This window comes from Aptenodytes forsteri, unplaced genomic scaffold (assembly GCF_000699145.1).
Source record: "Aptenodytes forsteri isolate BGI_AS27 unplaced genomic scaffold, ASM69914v1 Scaffold65, whole genome shotgun sequence".
Classification (NCBI taxonomy): domain Eukaryota; kingdom Metazoa; phylum Chordata; class Aves; order Sphenisciformes; family Spheniscidae; genus Aptenodytes; species Aptenodytes forsteri.
In genome coordinates this window covers 1,330,352-1,340,218 of record NW_008795127.1, presented here as the reverse complement: position 1 = coordinate 1,340,218, position 9,867 = coordinate 1,330,352, and the positions used below count along the sequence as shown (strand labels likewise).

The following is a 9,867-nucleotide window of genomic DNA, read 5'->3' as shown; positions in this document are numbered from 1 at the left end:
TTGCACCTGTGTGAGGTGAAGGTGGAGAGAGCAGAAATGACCGCCAGGTGTGAGTAGTCCCGTCCTACCTCCAGTTTTCAGTTAGCTTCTGGCGCTGCAGGGTTGTTAGCAGGGCGGGGAGCGGCGCTGTGACCTGGCCCTGCGGACCGCGAGGGTCTCGGGGGAGAGAGATCCACGAGGGCCCCTCAGGCGTGCCTCCTCTTGCTCTCCTAGGGTGTGTTTATTAGCACTGATTAACCCCCTTCTTCGGTCAGTCCCCCCGTGTTTATTCGCTCTTCCCAAAACGTTCTCGGTCCCTGGAGACTGAGGAGTTTATCTCGAGGGTGTGTTGTGGCTGTCACGGATTACACTTGTTCCCTGCATAGGCTGTGAAACTCTGCACTGTATTTTCAGTCATAATCCTAAACCTTCCCACATTTTCAGGAGATAATGCAAAATATATTTGAGCAAGTAGAAAAGTGCAGAAGTTTTACATTTGATGCTGAAACCTTACCCTTTGCACCGTCCTCTCGTTTTCATGGAATATTGTGGCATACAAAATAATCTGTCAGCACTGATGGTACTAAATCTCTCGAAATGCACCTTTCCAAAGGCATTGTGTCTGATGGGAGGGGAACGCGAGTGACTTTTGTTGCAATAAAATGTATATGCACATTAAATTGTTTGCAGATGGCTTGCATATTTCTCTCCCAAATGCTGTTGTGAGCTATATCTGCAACGATTTATTTCTGAAGAGCAGTTTTCATCATGAGATGAGGTTTGTACCAATAGCATAGTGACAGGCTATGTGCACAGAAGGGAAGTTTCTGTCTGGTACACAAGAGCGTGCTCCATAGTCAAGCTTTTCTCACTGTAGCAGTTGATAGGGTGAGGCATCTAATTAATTCATATCCTCCAACTGTAAGAAGCAGCAGTTTAGACTGTTCTTGCCCATAATAAGAGCTACCTTATTTAGCTTTAAAGAAGAGCAATATGATTTGTGATACACTATTACTTAGGGAAGCTGAGTGGCATTTTGTCCTGAGGAATCGTTTCAGAGAATTTTAAATAAGGTGTCAAAGAAGCTTAGCCTTTTAAAATGTGCTCGCCTGCCAAGAAATCTCCCAATTTTGACAGAGTATCTTGTCTTCCTGAAGGCAGAATTTGTATCAAATGTTGGCCACAACAAATATAGTAGGAAACAAAAGTAGAAATACACTTTTTAGCTATATACTTTTTCCTATTGGGAGATTGACATAAAACAGAATTACTAAAAGGTTGAGATTTCATCCCCACCTCTCTTTCAGACTTTTTTCTGATCTTTACTACATGAATAATAATTGGTAAGCGTCAGGAAAAAGAATCTTGTGAAGTCTTGCAACATCCTGAGGAGACCTGTACATTTTGAAGTATGTTGCATTTATATTTCAGGAATCTGAAAAAAAAGTGGGGAAAAATATGACATCTGGCAAACTTAGAAAAAACAGCATCAGAGATTACTGAATTCAAGGGTAAAATTAAAAAAAAAAATCCAAACCCCAAAAAACCTTTCTGTCTTACATTCCTACCTATAGGTAAGTGGCCAGCACTAAAAGAATACCCATACTAATGCTGTAGATAACATTTCAGGATGGCATGATCTAGAGTAGTGGTTAAGCAGCAGCACAGGTTGCGCAGAGAGGTTGTATAGTCTCCATTCGTGGATATTTTCGGGGCCTAATGGGTTGAGGCCTGGCACAACCTGATCTGGCTGTGAAGCTGGCTCTGCTTTGATGGCATCCAGAGGATCCCTTCCAGCCTACTTCTTTTCTACGATTCTGTGAATGCGTGATCTGTGCCACATGGCTCCATGGCTAGTCCTATGACAAAATTAGTGTGTTGAACCTCTCTGACTATCTGACCAGCCCACAGATCAGCATCTCTCGGGATGGCAGTCTGCAAGTATTATTTTCTTAAGATCCCAGTTCACGAAAGTATTCAAACACATTCTTAACTTTCAACTCATGCAGCTGCTAAGCTGGTATCCTACATGACAGTGATTTTCATGTCTACGTCTAAGATGTTGAGTAATTGTAGCTATAGACGGATGGCTTTGCCCGAGTCAGCAATGCGTTGGCAAGTTCATAAAAATGAATGAAAACAAAGTTGTAGGCAGTACGTTCAAAACATTCTTTTTTACACTGATGTCACTCTGGCCAAAAAAACAGGAAGTCTGCCACACAGTGTGTTCATGTTCTTAAGAGGACACCTTCATCTTAAAATCTGTAACGCCAGTAAAACCAGCTGCTTCTGTTTTGTGTGTTGTAACAGCTCAGATTAACAAAGCTAAGCCTCAGATCATTTTATGCTACTTGTCTCATTTTTGCACAAATAGATTCAGAAAGTGAAAATAACCTAGTTACCTTCACTTCCATCGGCAGTAAACTGCTGAAACTTTATTGTATGGTGTTCATTGCTGTCACTTCTGAGTAACTGAAGCCTTGTCAATTGAATTCTTTCATATAATATTAACAGATAACACTTACTGTACAGGCAAAAAGCACTACCTGTATACCAGTGCAAAAGGACCTGGATTAATATGAGTGATACAATATTCTTTAGAAAGATGTTGGCTGTTTTGAGGGGTTGTGTTTCTGCTTATAGTAAGTTTGAATGGCTGTATTGTTCTGCCATCACATGAAGAAATAAAGCTGAGAAATAGAGATTTCCCCCCCAGAGCAGAAAAATAAAGCAAAAATGTTCATTAAAAATTAACATGTTATTTAAAATTAAATGTTAACTACAATTAAATGTTAATTTAAAAAATAACATTTTGGCATCACTTTTTTTCCAACAAGAAACTATGTGTGCACCATTGGTAAAGAAATAGCCAAGAAAGTCTTTTTAGAATAATTCATAACATTTCTTACGGGTGGTTTCTGTGCTAAAAACTTGCTGTTTATCACTATGGGGGAAGCAGTATCTAAGGTACAGCAGAGATCAGCTAACGTTTCCTGAATTTAAATGTTGTCTGCTGCTTTCAAACACCAAAATAAAGATTTAAATTTTGAGTAGTCTTCAGAATGCAGCAGTAACGTTAGACCAGATTTCTCTAGGAAAAAGAAGCCTGAGTTTGCTGCATGTTTGAAGCTTAGGAGGCAGAAAAGCAAGAATAGCAGGCTGAATTCTCTGGTTTGATCATGCCTCAAAATGGCTAGGAGCAAGCACTGGAGAATTTCGATGTATTGGACTCAAGTTTGCAGGTTGATAGCCTGTGCGACCCAACTATGTCTCTTCTTTCAGTGGCTGCTTGTGAGAATAAGCTGGAGATAAGAAGAAGTATAGTAGAGCAAAACCCTGGTATTTGTAGAGATGGGCAGGCAGAATGACCGTGCATTTCCACCAATCCTCTCCACTAAGCGGAGAATTGTCAACTTGAGGTTGACGTTCACAGTGGTATCAGGAATGTGTTACTAAGGTGTATTGCCTAAAACCCGCCTCACTGGTTGTCTTCCAAGAGTAAATAATACACAGAAGTCATATATTCAGTTTATTTAGATTTATTTGTACATCTTTAAACTACCCCCACTTTTCATAGAGAATAGATCCCAACAGTTTTGTTTCTTTATCATTTCCCAGTATAGTTTTGAAGAATCCCAATCAGAGTATTCCCCTTCTTCTTGTGAAAGATTATTTCATTATATTGTAGATTTTACTATGATAAAATATTTCCAGATATTTAGTCCAAATCTTATTTTTGCCATTTGCAGTTTTACCTCTCATCTTTCGTAATCCTGATTTTACATCCTCAAATCATAGCTGATTCCTGTCCTGTTTCACCTAACAATACACAAGTTGGTTAGATTTTTTTCAGCTTTCCACTGACAGCCCAGGAAGAGTTTCAGCCTGTGGAAAAAATAATGAAAAGCAGCATTATTGATGAGACCAAATCCATAAGGGGCTGTAATTTTGAAAGACCTACTTAGCATTTAGTGGAAATGCTCGAAGGATGATAAGAGAGTGCTTCTTTTAAGCAAATGGAAGAGAATGGATTTTTGACGAGATCTATTTCTTGGCAGGGATGCTTCTCTGGTTTCCATGGGATGAAGAGGATGAAGAATTTGCCAAGATACCAAGAAAAGAAACGCAAAGAAAAGAAAGACTGAGTAGAAGCCAGATGGGCTTTTTAAAAAGTCAACTGAAGAAAGCTAGAGGCCATAGGAAGGTCATATAGAAAGGCCATAGTTGACATTCGTATAGGCGATATTCCAGGAAGAGGCTATCCTTGCTAGAGCTACAGAGGTAGTAGCATGTTTGTCTGGGTAAGCTATTCTTGAAAACTTCTCTAACATCAGGTCATCCAGAAAAGATACTTCCCTGTAATGGCTGATGTCATTGCTTTTGATTTTCCTTAAATATTAAGCTTGATTTATCTGGTGGAACACAAATCATATGGAAACAACCATTATTATTTTTCTCTTTCATTTACACAAGTGTGTAGGACACCTAAAAATAAGACATGGGCTAACATCAGATCATTTCAATAAGGTGGTAAACCAAACTGGTACATTTCCTGAAAACACTGGCATGTGTTTTTTTCCCAGCTAGCCTCATCTTCAGCTGTATCAAAGAACTCTCTAGCACCAAGTAACAAACATCCCACACTGATCAGGAGATGTATGTTCTTCCTCATCCAAATGCAAACATCTGTTCAAAAACTGGAGAAGTTCCAAGTTTTCTGCCAATAAGCACTAAAAGAAAATTTCTTCCTGCGCCCAAATTAGTGTATTGTATTAACTTGTATTAACGTAGGGAAAAGAAGGCAGCTGCAATATGCAGATCATCTTTTTTCTTCAAACTGATGGGTTCTGTTTATCTCACCACGAGCGGAGTGAAAAATGGAGTAAAGTGTGCATACTAAGTTTACTGAGTGCTTTGTTTTGTAATAACTATTTATCTATTCTCACAGTTCTTCCCATTCAGCTTCCATACTCTAATTCCATGTCTGTAGCCAAAAGTGTTTTGAGAAGTTGGGGTTGTTCAGCCTAGAGAAGAGAAGGCTTCGGGGAGATCTTATTGCAGCCTATCAGTACTTAAAGGGGGCTTATAAAAAAGATGGCGGCAAACTTTTTAGCAGGGCCTGTTGTGACAGGACACAGGGGAATGGCTTTAAACTAAAGGGGGGTAGATTTAGACTAGATAGAAGGAAGAAATTTTTTACGCTGAGGGTGGTGAACATGTTGCCCAGAGAGGTGGTGGATGCCCCATCCCTGGAAACATTCAAGGTCAGGTTGGACGGGGCTCTGAGCAACCTGATCTAGTTGAAGATGTCCCTGCCCACGGCAGGGGGGTTGGACTAGATGACCTTTAGAGGTCCCTTCCAACCTAAACTATCCTATGATTCTATAAGTTGATAGACCCAAGGCAGGAAATGTTAAGGAATTCACTTTTATATGACATCATTGCTTCCATCAGAGCATACTGACATATTGTCGCTTTGTTTTGAGCAGAACCACACTGCTCCTTTTTGAAAGCATCCGCTCTGTTCGGAATGCCCTCTGGAAGTCAGCGGGAGCTGGACAACAGCAACTTCTCACAGGTGCTATGGAGCATGCTGGCTGGTATAGGAACTGCAGCTCCTTAGTGGAGCGGGACACTGCTAACCAGCTGAGGAGCAGCATCTGGCTGCTGTGATGGGTAGAGCCACACGGATCATTCCCTGTCATTTACAACACGGATCTGTCCACTCATGGCTGAAGTAACACGTCCCTGTTTTCCTCTCCAGGAAACAGCTTTCAGACAGTGACCCTTCTTCCTCACCTACTGTTTTAAAGTATAAACGACCGGTGGATTTGCTTTCTGGCTCCAGAGCCATTCAATCACCATGCTCGAGTGATTGAACTTGGGAATTGTGCAGATGTTTAGGGAAGCCAGGTGAGGAATGGTAACGAGTTAATCTTATGCAAATGTGTGGCAACTATCTTTATTGTCTGTCTTGAGCCCTGAAGCTTGATCCTCTTCCATTCAAGTAAATGGAAGAATCCAGGTGACTTTAATGGAAAAGAACTGAGCCCCTTTTGCCCACAATAAACAAAGGATTTTTTATGTGCTCTTACCTGAGCTACATGCCAACATGCATCCTGCATGTCTGTGATTCTGCTACTCAGCACAGGTCATGTGAAAAACACATTCTTCTTCCTCTTGTGGGGAGCAAACATACACAATCGCACCTTTGTAATCAAGATTGTGAAATGAGGGCAGGCAGTGCACCTGCAGGAAGTTTCAGTGGTTGATGGTTTAAAACATTCATAATACTCTCCCGTATGTGGATGTTAATTTTCCTTTCCACCTCAGGAAATAAAGGTGGGAGTCATCCAGCCAAATATGTCAAATGAGAGAGAATCTTAGTATAAATAGGTCTTGCCCTAAAAATGTCTCCATTGATTGTAAGGGGAGCCCAGGTCTGCTGTCACAGATGTCGGTGAAATGAATTCCACTCCGTATGCAGAAATGGGGTAATTACATGCCTATAGCTTCCATTTATGAATTTCAGAGTTCCCCTGAAAACTTGAGAGTTTTGGCATACGTCATTAAAACTCCACACCAAACAGGAGGAAGCCTCGTTTCATTTCCCTCCTAGCGTGGATTTTTTTTTTTTCTCTTTGGAATCTGCTTATCCAAACCTATTACAAACGATTAATCTCTAGTGCAACTGAAAAGTCACTGCAAATAGCACTGGAGAGTAATTTCATATCTTCAGAATAACTCTGTAGCACCAAGTCACCTGCATTATGTGTTTCTTAGGGGTGCTGCTGCTATGCAAATTTTTCAGTGCCACCACTTACTTCAGGTTACCAAAAATGAGTATTATTCTATACTACTAACATATGACTGAAATACACTTTTTTCCAAGAACTGACAGAGTTTACATTTGCTTTATTATTCAGTCGTAATTGTGAGAAAAATTAATTGGTTAAACAAGATTAATAGATCCCTAGCTTCTCAACCATCCTCTTCCCCAAGATAATAAACAGAAATGTGACATTTCTGCTCCAAACTAAGGAAGGATTTGGGGTGGAGGGCTATTGTCAAACTACGGGCAGCGTCTGACTGAATATAGTTTGTCTCTTAGACTGCAGTTAAAATGTAAAACACCAGAGGATTTAGAAAAGCGGGCAAACATTGGTTAGGTCGGCTTTCTTATAGTGACAAAGTGTCTTTTGCCCAATGTGATTCATCTCCGACAGTGGCATTTAAAACACATAGTTTCACAGTCCGCTGGGGCCTAACAATTAACGTTACTTGACCATCAGTGACAACTCAAACTTCCATTGCCTTAGCAACAGGCAGTCGTGCTCAGAAACTGTCGTGTGCCATCTTCAAATTAGCCTACAACGTATTCGAAACTATTGCCAGGTATCAACATAAAACCCGTTTTTCTGAACGCTCGTATGTGAGTGTGTCTGCCGTGCAGACGGAAACCTCTGCTGTCACTTACAAAAGGCCAGCCGTATCTCCGAACAGTCACGTGCAAGTGCTGGTAGCACTCCTCCGCTCGGGCCAGCTCTGCAGTGGCAAGTATCCTAGCTCAGCCACGTGCAGTAACCGTCTTCCTGTAATCACAGGGGGTCGGTGAAATTGCACAGGTTTAAATGCATGCAGGGAAGAGAAGTGGAATTAATCACAGCCTAAAAATGGATACTTCCTGCCAGCAGATTTAAAATGGGGGGAGGTGCAGGGGTAACGAGCATAAATGACAATATTTTCTTAAAAACACATAACCTAGCTAATGGCAATACCTTTCCTGTGGCAGTGGCAACTAACAGAACCATCTAGAAGGCACGCAAGTACAAGTTAATTGTTGTTAAATGGACAAAGAGTGTGGCATATTATCCATTATGCAAAACTGCAAAAATGCACATTTTAGCTGAAAGAAAAGCTTAAAAAAATATTCTACAAAGCAGACATTGCTGTTATTTTCTCTGCAGTTTGCAACTTATAAAGCTAGTGAAAGAGAGAGACAGCATTAAAACTCTCAATATGTGCTTTTTCCCCTCAGTCTCTGGATCACTAGATCATGTCACATCAGCTTATTGCCATCTATAGTCAGGATGAGTTTGATTTTTGACGTGTTCTCTCCTGTTAACAAATTTGAAGACCAACATTGACCATAAACTGCAAGCGAGAGAATTTTGTCCACACGCAGAGAAAACCAGCCCAAATTGCTAAGGTGCTATAGTGCAATCTTTAGGGCCAAAAAAGAAAAACCCACATCAGTCACTGCACAAGCTTCAGCTTGTCTACACAAGTTTGTCTGCCGTCTTCAGGCTGTACTGCAGGTGCTACCTGCACTGCAGAGGGATGACAGCTCACGAAACGTTAGCTTCATAAAGCCTTAGATACATCCTTTTTAGCAGATGAAACTGGGACACTGGGATTTCATTACAGTTTCTCAACCAAAAAACCAGAGAACTTCATAGAGCTGTGCCCTAGTTTAGTTGTTTCTTTTGGGATGGGTTCTTTGATAGCGTTTTAATCCGAAATCTCTTTTTTCCCACATACATATAGCTGATCACGTGAAGAATTATGGGAGAAAAGAGAGAAGGACACTCAAGTAGCTCAAGTGGCTGAGACAGCAACCAAAATGACAGCTCAAGCCGGGTGGTTTGTCAGCCCTTTGTGCACTCTTTCAAAGCTCTTGTGTGAAGCAGTCAGAGCTGTCATAGCTAGTTCCGCACAGAGCTACTGCCCGCCCTGCGCGCTGGTCTCCTCTGCCTAGCACAGAGGTCTAACACGGCTGAAAAGATGTCACCGTGAGGATGTTGCTGGAAGAAGAATGGCAGATGTTGGAAACCAGCGGGATTTGCAAACTGTGCTGTGCCTATATATAGGCCACGTGCCTGTAGCTTGGCCAAAAAGAAAGACGCTGCTAGTTCAGCAGACCTGGGCTCACCGCAGGAGCTTCATAAGTACTAAGAGAGCATGAACCCGAAGGAGGCATTGGCTCTGGGCTGCTTGGGTGCTGTTTGGGTGAGGGGAGCATTAATCACATTAATCTCGGGCCTGAGATGCCTGAACTTGATGTTATTTTGGGGATCTCTGCCAGTGCCCTCCTGTCATGTCCTAGGGCAGCAGAAGGCTTAATTCCATGGAGTCAAGGACGGTGACGTGTTACTTGCTTGGCATACTAGAGGCAAGAACAGCACTGCCTATGAAATTAATGCAGTTTATCAGCGTGGCTAGTACTTACATGCATGATTGCTGCAGGCAGCAGCATCTTGCGTAGTATCAGGGAGCGTAAGCATGAGAATGTGCCTCGAGTGGGCGGGTAACACTGGTGGCACTCACTGGTCAGAGGTGCCGTCCATCTCCGAGGAGGTCCAAGTGAGCTGGGAAACCAGGGGTATGCCCTGCACTCACAGCAGGGTGTGCGTAAGGGGCTGCTGCGCTGGAGAAGCGTGATATTTGTACTGTGTGCCAGATCAGCCTTTGTGCTGTCACTTGGATATGCATCAGACTCCTGCGTTTGATGTTTAACTTCTGCATGGTGCAGACAAATGCAACAAGATACTTCCACCTGGCCTCTTTGCTTCTCCGCGGAGCAGGGAAGGAAGGAAAGCCTTTTCGGGCAGGGACAGGAGCTCTGTCAGGTGAGCGCCTCCCTGACTGAGCCCGTGCGTCAGGAGGCACCCCGAAGCCCAGTGGCTACGAGAAGAAGAGGGCGCGGGGCCGCGCCTCCTGCCAGCCAGAGCCACTGCCGGGGAAGCAGCGTGCCCCCACGCGTGCTTCGCTCTTCCTGCAAACAGCTCTGCTGCGCCGGGGAAGCTACCACGCAGCAGCAGCAGCAAGTTTTCCCCGCCGTGCTCCGCCGCTGGTGGAGTCCGGGCCGGCCCACCGCGGCTCAGGCAC

The 9,867-nt window shown here is 42.8% G+C and overlaps 1 long non-coding RNA gene across 1 annotated transcript; it reads left to right on the top strand.

Annotated features, from left to right (window-relative positions):
• LOC109279413 lies at window positions 1–4,873 on the top strand. The gene is made up of 2 exons (XR_002086160.1): window positions 1–49; window positions 4,038–4,873. It is a non-coding gene; the product is annotated as an uncharacterized LOC109279413 (long non-coding RNA).
• Window positions 4,874–9,867: the final 4,994 nt, after the last annotated feature.